This window comes from Quercus lobata, chromosome 5 (genome assembly GCF_001633185.2).
Source record: "Quercus lobata isolate SW786 chromosome 5, ValleyOak3.0 Primary Assembly, whole genome shotgun sequence".
NCBI classification, from domain to species: domain Eukaryota; kingdom Viridiplantae; phylum Streptophyta; class Magnoliopsida; order Fagales; family Fagaceae; genus Quercus; species Quercus lobata.
Genome location: NC_044908.1, coordinates 10,228,799 through 10,241,988, shown reverse-complemented (window position 1 = coordinate 10,241,988; position 13,190 = coordinate 10,228,799). Strand labels below are relative to the sequence as shown.

The following is a 13,190-nucleotide window of genomic DNA, read 5'->3' as shown; positions in this document are numbered from 1 at the left end:
TTGAATTTGGAGTATCCATAGTCACCACCGAAGACCTTCTCATTAAGGTACACATTTGGGACATTGTAAGTCCTAATAAAGATACCTATTATATATGTCCTTGCATAATTTATATCTATTTTATAGAATTATGTATAGCTATGAATCATTAGGATTAATTTTCTCATGCTCATCCTGCAAAATATTTATTAAGAAAAAAAAATTATTAATTTCTCTCCAACATAAAGAATTATATGCTACAAACTTAACCATTAAAATTGCTTTCATTTTTTTCCTAGTATGGAATCAAATGACTTTTACATTTGGTATTATATATTTTTCAAATGGACATGGTCAAACTCCCCCTTGGAGAAAAACATATGTTTTTAATATCAAGAAGTTATATGATTGAATCTCATATAATTATTTTTTACTGCCAGTGATACAAATTTATTTTAAATACAAATTTTTACGTCAGCTTTTTTTTTTCTTTTTTCTTTCTTTAAAATAATGGGAAAAAAACCCCAACCCTAAGTAAGTGACTATCTCTCCAAAGCTATCCACAAACCCTAATGTAGCAAGGCTTCTATTCTAACACTATTCCCATTCAACTTTCAAGCCTCTCTTCCTTCACTCTCTTCCCCCATGATAGTGTTTACCTAGATTCTCTCCCCATTTGTACGCCACTTCACTTTCCCTTCAAAATTTGATCATGAATAGTGGTATATGATTTAAAACACCCACCTTTATTTGGTCCACTTCAGTCCTATTTGGTCCACTGTGGTTTTATTTTGTCCACTTTGGTCTTGTTTGATCTACTTTCATCCTATCAGGTCCATTCAATCCTATTTGGTCCACATTGGTCCTATTCGGTCCACTTCTATCCATTCTGTCCACTTTAGTCCTTTTTGGTCAACTTTGGCTGTATTAGGTTCATTCAATTCCATTCGATTCACTTCGGTCTTATTCGGTCCTGTTTCGTCCCCTTTGGTCCTATTTAGTCCACATTGCTCCTATTAGGTCCACTTTGTTCCTATTTAGTCCACTCCAGTCCTAGTCAGTCCATTCTGTCCATTTAGGTTCTATTTGTTCCTATTCAGTCTACCTTGGTCCTGTTTACTCCATTCAGTCCTATTCGGTCCACATTGGTCCTTTCTGTCCACCTTAGTCCATTTGGTCATATTCAGTCAACTTTGTTCCTATTTAGTCCACTTTGGTCCTATTCGGTCAAATTTGTTCCTATTTAGTTCACTTCGGTTCTATTCAGTCCACTTTAGTCATATTCGGTCCTATTTGGTTATTCGATCATATTCTATCCACTTCGGTCCATTTTTTTGCACTTACATAATGGGAAAATATAGGTTTGGGTTGAGAGCACATATTCTAAATCCAAATTTATTTTATATATATAAGATCTCAAACTCGTAATATCTAAAATTTTAAGCGTAACATTTATTGTTGCTACGTTTCTATTGAGCCACATTAACATAGCATTTAGGACTATTTCGGTCCAATTAAATTTAAGTGAAGTCTTTCTAAACAAGAAGGTTGTGAATAAACAAATGTTATCTTTAGGGTGGTTTCTCATGCGTTTTAACATCATTGAAATTGAAATATTAAAATTTTAAAGAAATTTAAATGAAATGTCATTATTTATTTTTAAATTAATTCAATCATTTACTATAATTTCTATTGTGAAAGTTTAATTCAAAAATTATAAAAAAATACTCCAATTTAAAATTATTATCAAAATTTTTTAAAATTTTATTGTTGATTTAAGATTATTCTAATAATTTACTATATATATATATATATATATATATATTTTTTTTTTTGAGAAAAAGTACTTTCCTCTCTATATTTAGGATAATTCACAATTCCCATTCTATCTATGAAGTATTGGTTTAACCAACTATTGCTGCCTCTCCAGAAACAAGTTTTTTAACTGATTATTTCTACCTCCATAGTTAGAGTACTTCTTTTGGTAATTGCTAATGTGTATCAACAAATCTGCCAAGGAATTCGAATCAAGTACATGTATTGTAGGGCCATCCTAAAAAGATGCAAGTCTTAGTCAAAAATAGTTATGTTGGAGAAGGTAATAAGTAATAACTTTTTCCATTTAAGTACTTTCATTTTAACTTAAGTAATTAATAATTACTTTTGGTAATGCTCATCCACTGCTGCTTGATTTTGTAATTCGATTGATAGATGTGATTGGCAAAAATCAGCAGCAGTGAATGAGTATGTTGACAAATGTGAAATGGTGGATTAATATTTTTTTAAGTTTTTAGGATAATTCTATATTATAGAGTTTCTTAAAACCTTATTAATCCACTGTGGAATGAATTATTTTAGAGAAGTGTTAAGTGTTACAATATTCTTACAACAATTTTATAATAAACTTTATGTGATAAGTTATTATTGGTTTTAATTTGAACCTCGTTAAAATTATTTTTTTGCTCACTAGTAATAGGTAAACACTAATAACAACTTGCCACTAAGAAAATGTTATAACCATATATAACATTTCTCACTATTTTATGACATGGTTAATAATTTAAATTGGTATCCAAATTATTACTGGTCAATGTTTATTTAAATGATGTTGAGGTCACAAAATTGAATCCTTCGATTTCACGATTATGGTTTTAACAGTTATATAATATAAATATTACTTTTAAAACTTTAGAGGGTTATTATCTTGAAAATGATGATCATTACTCTTAAAATTTTAAAGGATTATTATATTGTGTATAATGATATTACTCTTAAAATATGATGATCATTACTTTCTAAATTTTAAAGGATCACTATCTTGTATATGATGATGATGAATGTCCATGATTTAGATGATGATCAGTCACCATAGTCATATATTTGAGTTCCATAACTAAAGATTTAAAAATACAAATGTACCAAAGAAGGAAAATTAGGGCCAGAGTTCTTGCTAAATTAATATGCAAACTTAGATTTAGATCGATGAAGAACAACAAAGGTGAAATTAATAATGAACTCTTTTCTTAATCATGATAACTTGCTTGATGTAAATGATAATATATGTATGTATATGGACAAAATTGGCCTTTGTCCTTTTTAAAAAAACAATCTAGCATTTTACCTCCTTTCCCAAACTAATTAGGAAAATGTTCTTCTTTTGAAACTCGACTTTCTCAAAATCGAGTTTAAAAAAAAAAAAATTTCTAGTAGCCTATAGTTGCGTTTTAAGAAGCCTATAGTGACGTTTTAAGGACCTGTAGTGGCGTTTTGTAACTCGATCTTCATGAACTCGAGTTCAATGCAAGCTATTCCTTTTTTTTTTTTACCTATAACTCAAGTTCATGGAGCTCGAGTTATAAAACGCCACTATAGGCTCATTAAAATGTCACTATAAACTCTTTAAAATGCCACTATAGGGCTTAACTCGATTTTAAAAAAGTCAAGTTTCAAAAATGGGGCATTTCTCTAATTAGTTTGGGAAAGGGAAAAAATGTTGGATTGTTTTTTTTAAAAAGGGGCAAAGGCCAATTTTTTCCGTATGTATATGCTTTCCAAGTTTCCCCAGTGCTACACTCTTGTTGAGGGTGACAGAATTGTATGACAACAAAAACCAAGAATCGATAATAATGATGATTGTAATGAAAGATTCTATATATACATATACTACATATCAGTGATCACATAAATGTGATGATAGAATTAATGGAACAACGTAGCACTTCTACCAAACATTTAAGGTCTATTATTTTGCTACTCTAAAACTGGTTGACTTAGAAGTATTACAAGTACATTAGGCATGTAATCATTATATGGAGAATGATAATTGAAGATGAAAGTGATATTGATGATGATGGCAATATAGGGTAGACTTTGATATGAGATGATAGAAGCTTAATTTGCATTTTTTTCCCTAGAATTTTTTTTTATACCATTAAAAAGGGAGATATACACAAAAGTTATTCAAGTGCTGGTTTGTACTAGCAATAGTTCAAAGGCACCTGAGTTGCTATCTTTGCTATAGACCAGACATGTTTGACTATAATGTGGGGCTCAAAAGGCATGTTACAAAAGAGCCCAGATTGAGTAAAGTTATTAAGATCAGCTAATCTAGTATTGTCTAACCAATCAGTTGATCTTTTCTTCCTAAAGGCTTGGACAACCCTCCTATCATCACCCAAAAACAAAATATACTGAAATCCATGGTGCTTTGCTCTGATGGCAGCATCCACCATTGCTTCAAACATTGTCCCACCTTTTGATCTGGCTGCACTACAAGCAACTCTGAAAAACACACTAACTCCCTGCATATTTACTGCTTCATAGGCAAAAGAGCATCTTTTAAGTCCAACTCAAAGTGAGCGCAAACCAAAACAAAAAAAAAAAAACAAAAGTGCTCATTCAACCCAATTTTTTAGGTTGAAATAAAGAACAACAAAATTATCGTCCAAAATTGTGCATGGACTCTTTTTTTTCTCAATGGCTGAAGGAAAAGGGTGGAATTTTTTTCTTTTTCGGAATATAAGGTCCTAATATATTATTCAAATATGGTAAATTTTGCCTATCAAAAAACTATATATGTGTGTGTGGGGCCCGGGGGGGGGGGGGTATAAGAATCTAGAAACTATCTCACTCTCACAAAAGTATGTAAAAAAGTTCTTATTCATATGATTTTTCTCTGTTACAATTCTCACTCTATATTTCACTCCCTCCTTTCATTTGTCTTCTTTTTCTTTTTATACTCTTCCTCCTCCTCCTCCTTCTTCATCCTCATCTTGTGCCTGATTCTCCTTATTTTCTTCTCTAGCATGGGTCATAGTAGGTGCTATCTTGGTTTGGTTAGGCAGCCTTCTGTCCCATCAAGCTCTTCTTTTCTTGAGGTCATGATGAACAAAGACTTTTAGGGCTTCTTGTGTTATTCTGATAAGTTATCAGTTGCATTAAAAGATATTGTGTTAGGTGGATCATTGTGGATTTAACAGGAAGATCCAAAGGGCTTCCTCAGACGCTATGTGTACCACAATGGATTTATCAGGGTAATTCGGAGAGCTTCCTCGATTGATATACGTACCTTGGTGGGATGCATTTGATAGTTCAGGCGTCCTCAGATAATGTGCATACCTCAGTGGGATGCATTTGGAATTTTGTCTACAGGTATTTATCTAAGATGGTTCAAGTGGTCCATTCATGTTTGGATCGAGGGTGGTGGGCCCTGTTTGGTCAATTCTCGGGGTTCGGGATCTTAAGGGTGCTTTACATAATCGCTTTTTTTTATCTTTTACCCTTGTTCCAAGGTATGTTTTTCCGTAGTTGGGCTCCATTTCTCGAAAAGGCACATTCTGGGCTGGTTTTGGTCTAAGTCCTAATGCTTACTAGAGTTTTAAGTGCCACATCCTTACGTAAATAATTTTTAAGGTCTAAATCCTAATGCTTATTTGAGTTTTAAGTACCACATCCCTACGTAAATAATTTTTAAAAATTAAGAAATAATAATATTTTATTAAAATAAAATTTAGAATAGATATTAGATAATTATATATGAGTGTTTCGAAAAGTGATTAAAAAAAAAATAGACACAATTTTTTTGCAAGAATTAATCTAAATGCTTAAGGGACATTGTAAACATGTTTCACAAAGCGTTACCGACAAAGCACTTCACTAAAGGTGATGAAGGGGTGTCATTGTCACAAGGGAGAGAAAATATTATAAAGAGCGAACTTTATGTGGAACGGGAGGGTGCATATTATTTGAAAAGCAACATTGAAAAAAGTGCCTTCACCTTCTCTTGAATGTTCAGCTAGCTATGGTAATAGTTCTCAACAAAAAAATAAAAATAAAATAAAATAAAAGTTAGCTATGGTAATAAAACAAAATGGGTAATACATTTGTGTAAAACTAAGCTGTGTAAAACTTCACGTAATCATCTGTGTGAAATCAACACAACCCAAATAAAATAATTGTTCTTGTCTACTCTTGATTGGCTGCTCTTGATAAGTGAATATATGCTTCTAATTAAAGTTACTCATTTTCAACAATGTGAGCTGCTAAAGGGAAAGCTCTATGTCTTTGCCTTGTCTAACTATAGTTGAAGTTGATTTAAATTGACATCATCAAGATCACTTTATAAGACAATTATTATATGGATTTGTGCTAGGGTTTTGTCAAATTTCCAAGATGCTGAAACAAAATATTTGTCAACATCTTTAAGGTGGTTTCTGACGTAAAATATGACCATATCGAACATAGCCTACTTAATTAATTGGAAACTATTTCGGCCTGGTTAAATTTAAGTGAAGTCTTTCTAAACAAGAAGGTTGTGAATATACAAATGTTTTCTTTAGGGTAGTTTCTCATTCGTTTTAACATCATTACTTTTAAGTAATCACATGAGGTTGATTATAACTTTGAACTAAATAAATAAATTATATATATATATATATATATATATATATATATATAATGGCAGTCGCAATTAATTTAGTAAATATGCGTTAAGGGCTTAGACAAGTAAAAGACCTAAAAAAGGGTAGAGACAATGGACAAAGTAGACAACTGAACTAATCTAATCCTCTTTCACAATTGCATCATCGAGAACACCAAGGATATGTCTGTTAATTATAACTTTTCAATCTTGTTCACTCTTACACTTCACGCTTTTTATTAAAAATTTCGGATCCCTTAATCTTAGAATGAGGTTCTTATTTGTTGGGATGGAGCTCCCTCCTTCATCATCCACCTGTAAGGCGTAGGATTAAAGGGGGAGATACTTGTCCTATCTCTTTCTTCTCTTCTTTTGAGGCATGGATGAATGGGAAAACGGGTATAGAGTACTGTTCTGATGAGTCATTTCTTAATAAATATGGCCTGCCTAGTTGGTAAAGTGCATTAAATGAGGAGATGATTGTTGCTTAGCTTGCATGTTTCCATTCTTGGTATCTCAATGAACTTCTGCTTTTAGATGAGATGCTTCCCCATCTTCCTCAACCTTTGGAGAGGGTCCTTAGTGTTCTGTTGATTAGGATGGGGCTATCCTCAATTTAGTATTCTCAGGGAGTGTACAAATATAAAAATTCTAGGACCACACGTGTTCACAACTTGAACACATGACAAGTGGTGATTAAATTACTTTTCACTAAATGCCAATGATGTACTTGTGTGTAAATGATGTGATCCAATCACATATTAACAAATGTACAAATTGTGTATCCATAGAAGAACTGATACAAATATAGAGTAGTAATTTGAACTTTGTTAGGCACCAAGGAGTAGGAACTCATACAATATATTAATTAAGTTGACAATATTTTCCTTCTTTTTTTCTTTTTTTTTTTTTTTTTTTTTTTTTTTGGTGAGAAGGAAAGTTGACAAACTTGAATAACATACCTACACATATTTTTTGAACTTCAACCAGCGATACTCACTTTAACTAGAAACATTAAGATTTCCCAAAGAAGTTTCACTTATGTCTTGTGCATGCACATAACAAGAAATAAATGCATTGTATCAATTATAGGCCTGTCAATTAATAAATAGAACCTAACTCCAAAAGAGTACCCTGTCTAAGTGTCCCAGCTTGAAGGAAGATTAGGGTTTGTGGCAAATTGGCCGCTTGATAATGCTGACAATGTTGACGCTGATGATAACGATGATGACATGATAGCATCCATGTACTCCATATGATTGTTGGGCACGTGTGGATCATAAGGATAATTACAACCAACTGGAAAATATGGGAGTCTAGCAAGTGGGTCAAATTCTAGTGAAGCACATGAGTAAGACATGCCACAAAAATTACCATTAATAATCTCACAAGGATTTGGAATCATGGCCACTGTTAATGGATCCTCATCATAATTTGGTGTTGCGATACTTGGGCCAATATAATGTTGTGTTGCTCCACTACTGCTGAAATTTTGATGTTCTTGATTAGGATCAAAATTTTCATGAGGCTGATATCCTAATGACCAGAGTGGATCATAGGAGGAAGAAGATGGTGGTGCCACTGGGGGTGGAAATTGAACCAAATTGGCACCATAATTGGTTTGCTCTAATTTAAGATCACCATGATCAAAGCCTTGCAAATTTGGGGTTGGAGTGGGAAGGTATAATTGGTCTTGCTGAGAGTTCAGGATCCAATTAGGGTTTGCATTTAGAGAGAAAAGACCTTCCTCAGAGTTACCATTAAAGTGCACATCAGGAAAGGTGGCTATTGCAGGAACATCATAAGAAATTACCTTCTTCCTTATGCTTGAATTCCAAAAATTCTTGACCTCATTATCTGTTCTTCCTGGTAGTTGCTTGGCTATCTGAGCCCACCTGTCCAAATAAGAAAAAAGTTCCCTCTTGCATGAAAAAAATAAATGATATTCATGATGCATGAGGGTGATGATAAGAATAATAATGATTAAAAAAAAAAAAAAGGATCTTATTAAATTTACTAGATAGATTTACGAGCTGGAGTTATATTAAATAAAATATAAAAAATTTACAATAATTTATTTATTAGGTTGTTGACATATCATTAATGATATTTATTATCATGTCAGTTTGTAAAGTTTATAAATATATATAAAATAAGGGTAATGTTAACGAGTGCCCTTAAGGCACTCATTGATGATCCATTTAAAGAAAGTTTTTATGGGAAATGAAAAAAAAAAGTAATTAATATTTTGACAGCTTTTTCCATTTCTCATAAAAGTGGTATCAAAACTTTCCTAAATGGATTATTAATGAGTGCCCTAAGGGCACTCGTTAGCATGACCCAATAAAATAAAATTGGTAATAGTTTAAATATTTTTGGAAAAGAAAAATAAGATGGTACTTGTTTCCTAGAATGCCCTGAAGTTCAGTGATGAGGGCCGCTTCTTCTGGAGAGAAGCACCCACGTTTTACGTCAGGTCTGAGATAATTTATCCATCTTAGTCTACAGCTCTTTCCACATCTCTGCAGGCCTGCTTCGTAGAAGCCATACAACGAAACCGAAAAAAAAAAAAAAAAAAAAAAAAAAAAACAAAACAAAACAAAACAAAACAAAACAAAACAAACAATAAGAAAGAAAATTTGAGAAACAATACTAGGAATCCATGAAAGCTATAAAGCTAGGGCAATTATGAGAGACGACAGAGCAGTGATAATATTACCAGCAAATTTTGGGACAGAGCTCCAGCAACCATGGCCATAGTTTGAAATGTAGTTGATGAGTGTCTCATCTTCCTCCGCTGACCACAGTCCTCTCTTCACCTTCTTCTTGTCACAGCACCGGTGATGTCCCATCTTTCTCTCTAAAAGCAGTATAATGCTCTAAAAGCAGTGTTAGTGCAGCCAGTGATAGATGATAAATAAGAATTGGGGAATAAGTTTAAATAAATGAAAAAAATGAGAGAGAGAGAGGAAATAATAAAGAAAGGCACCACTAGCTAGATTAAGCCCTAGCTAGGAGAGGTTACAATTACTTTACACCCAAGAAAGAAAAAAAACAGTGAAAGAAAGAAATGGGTAATTTGGAAGTGTAAGTACCACTGAGTAAACTGAGGCTAAGAATTTAATGTAAAAGCTGTACCATGGTGGCCCAGTTAGGGTTTGTAGCAAAGGGCTTAAACTTGCAGTATCATCCTTTAAGAGCTGTATTGCTTAGAATGTATCCTTTTTTTTTTAGTTCTGTATTGCATGGGACTATGGGAGTGGTAATATAGTCTAAATCATGAAAACATGATTGGATATTGAATCAGAAAATTTTCCAAAACTTTGGCTCAATCAATGCTAGCAATTAGGTACGAGGGAATTAAGTAGATCTCCCTTCATATATAGAGAAGTACAATAATTTTATGTTGTTGGGTATTGTTATATCATTTCATATATTATTCTTTATAATCAAAATTGTGGCTGTGGGGATGCTTTCTTCTCGTGTCATATATACAATCATTTTGTAGCTTTATTTTACACGTCTATAACCGATTTTTTTTTTTTAATCACATGTCTCAATATTTAATTTTTACAAGTTAGCTTACTCTAAGTGAATTCTTAAAAAAAAAAAAGTTATGAAAGAATTAAGATACTTGAGTTTTAAGTGCCACATCCCTATGTAAATAATTTTAAAATTTAAAAAAAATTAATATTTTATTAAAATAAAATTTAGAATAGATATTAGATAATTTGATATGAGTGTTTTGAAAAGTTGTTAAAAAAAATACTAAAATAGACATAACTTTTTTTGCAAGAATTAATGTAAATGCTCAAGGGACATTGTAAACATGTTTCACAAAGCGTTACCGACAAAGCACTTCACTAAGGGTGTGTTTGGATACCGCTTATTTGCTGAAAATTGAAAACTTATTGCTGAAAATACTGTAGCAAAATAATTTTTAAATATGTGAATAGTGCCGTGGAACTCAAAAAATTTTTGGAATGCGCATTTTTGTGTTTTTAGCTGGGTCTTGAACAGTGCCGTGGGACCCAGCTAAAAACGTAAACACTGGAAATGCACACTGGCCATTAGCAAACGCACGCTACAGGTGATAAAGGGGTGTCATTGTCATAAGGGAGAGAAAATATTATAAAGAGCAAACTTTATGTGGAGGGGGAGGGTGCATATTATTTGAAAATCAACATAGAAAAAGTGTCTTCATGTTCTCTTGAATGTTCAGCTATCTATGTTAATAGTTTCTCAACAAAAAATAAATAAATATATAAATAAAAGCTAGCTATGGTAATAAAACAAAATGGGTAATATATTTGTGTAAAACTAAGTTGTTTTAAACTTCACGTGACTATCTGTGTGAAATCAGAATATATACTACTAATTAAAAGTTACTCATTTTCAACAATGTGAGGTGCTAAAGGGGAAAGCCCCTTGTCTTTGCCTTGTCTAACTATAGTTGAAGTTGATTTAAATTGACATTATCAAGATCACTTTATAAGACAATTATTATATGGATTTGTGCTAGGGTTTTGTCAAATTTCCAAGATGCTGAAACAAAATATTTGTTGACATCATCAAGGTGGTTTCTGATGTAAAATATGATCATATCGAATATAGACACAATTGATATGAGTGTTTTGAAAAGTGGTTAAAAAAAAAATACTAAAATAGACACAATTTTTTTTGCAAGAATTAATGTAAAAGTTCAAGGGACATTTTAAACATGTTTCATAGAGCGTTAACGACAAAGCACTTTACTAAAGGTGAAAAGGGCTGTCATTGACACAAGGGAGAGAAAATATTATTTGAAAAACAACATTGAAAAAAGTGCCTTCACATTCTCTTGAATGTTCAGCTAGCTATGGTAATAGTTTCTCAACAAAAATAATAATAATAATAATAAATAAATAAATAAAAGCTAGCTATGGTAATAAAACAAAATGGGTAATACATTTCTGTAAACTAAGCTGTGTAAAACTTCACATAACCATCTGTGTGAAATCAACACAACCCAAATAAAATAACTGTTCTTGTCTCCTCTTGCTTGGCTGCTCTTGATAAGTGAATATATACTTCTAATTAAAAGTTACTCATTTTCAACGGTGTGAGGTGCTAAAGGGAAAGCCCTTTGTCTTTGTCTTGTCTAACTATAGTTGAAGTTGATTTAAATTGACATTATCAAGAGCACTTTATAAGACAATTATTATATGGATTTGTGCTAGGGTTTTGTCAAACTTCCAAGATGCTGAAACAAAATATTTGCCAACATCATCAAGGTGGTTTCTGACGTAAAATATGACCATATCAAACATTGCCTACTTAATTAATTGGAAACAGTTAAGGGATACTGCAAAAATCCACCCAAGTACTACAGAGTAGAATTAGCAAACTAGTGATACAAATACATTCATATGCCTTGAAAAATATTTGGGATATGGCTTCAAAAGCCCTCTTATGTAATATAAAGTTGATCATTTTTTTTTTTTTTGAGGTTAAAATATGAAATGTTGATCAGGTTTTACTCAGGTGTTGTTGCCAAGGCTTGATCCATCATTGTCAATATAATTGAACGGGTGACTTGAAGATTTTTTTGGTGAAAAAAAATTTATATATTAAAAAAAAAAAAAAAAACTAATAATGTTGATAAGTAATTCTATGGTGATATAATCTAGACTCACATTTATTGAGAATTGAAAACACCAATACTTATCAAAAAGAAAAAGAAAGAGAATTGAAAACCCACCAAATTAAAATATTTTTAGGATGCTTCTAGTACGTTAGTGTATCAAAGTGTTCTTCAGTCATATCAGATGACTTGGTGACTAATTAAGATGATATAAGAAGTATCATTTTGAACAATGTTGAGAGCCTTATATGATAAGATGGCCAATATTGGTTCTCGGGAAAGATGAGGCTATACTAGTTTTGTGAAAATCTTAGTACCATCCACACTTATACTATGGAAATTGGCATCCTCTGGGATAGTTTATCTTAGTGCTATCTACATTTTTTTGTAGGACCATCACTGCTCTTGGTGCATGTGAGGCATGCTTATCTACTACTATTTTCTGCTGCTATTCTTTGTTGCTTTGCTGCTTACCATAAAGTATAGGGATAATCCTTTTATACACAGCGTGTGTAAAACAAACACAAACCTAAAATATAACTTGGTGCCTCTGCTTGTCAGAATGTATGCCAACTTTGTTAAAAAATCAACAAACTTAAAGTGTGATAACTGCAATCACAATTTTTGTCACTACTAGACTAGAGTTCTATAATTATTGTGCTTTAGTGTAGGGATCTATGTTGCTCCCGTAGGTAAAATTTGGAGGGAAAACTTTAATTCATTGGAGTTGAAATATCACATGCTGAATTCTATGTCAAATGTGCTACAATTTGGCTAGTGGTAACACTGTTTTTTTCCCCCCTTTTCCTTCCAGTTAAAGCAATTGCTTACAATTAGCGGGTGTTGCTTCCACATGGGTCAAAATTTTGAGGAAAATTTTTAATTTATTGTGATAGGTCAAGAATGTATTGACTCTTTAGGTAAATTAATCAATTAATTAATCAAATGAATTAATTAAGTCAATTAACAGGCAATATGTGTGATAACACAAATAAATCACCAAATAACTAAATGTTCGTGAGCACGTGTTCAGAAGCTAATACTGTATAGTCTATAGATTAATTGACACCTAACTGGAGTTTGATAATTAAAAGGCCCACCCCATGTGGCCCCCATCCCTCTCTCTCACTCTAACTCACTGTGTGTAGGGTTTTAGCAGAACCAACCCAA

At 32.3% G+C, this 13,190-nt stretch overlaps 2 pseudogenes; both read right to left on the bottom strand.

Annotated features, from left to right (window-relative positions):
• The window catches only part of LOC115989918, a 35,745-nt pseudogene extending 31,459 nt beyond the window's left edge, over positions 1 to 4,286 (bottom strand).
• A 3,212-nt stretch (positions 4,287 to 7,498) lies between these two features.
• On the bottom strand, positions 7,499 to 9,249 carry LOC115989917 (annotated as a pseudogene).
• Positions 9,250 to 13,190: the final 3,941 nt, after the last annotated feature.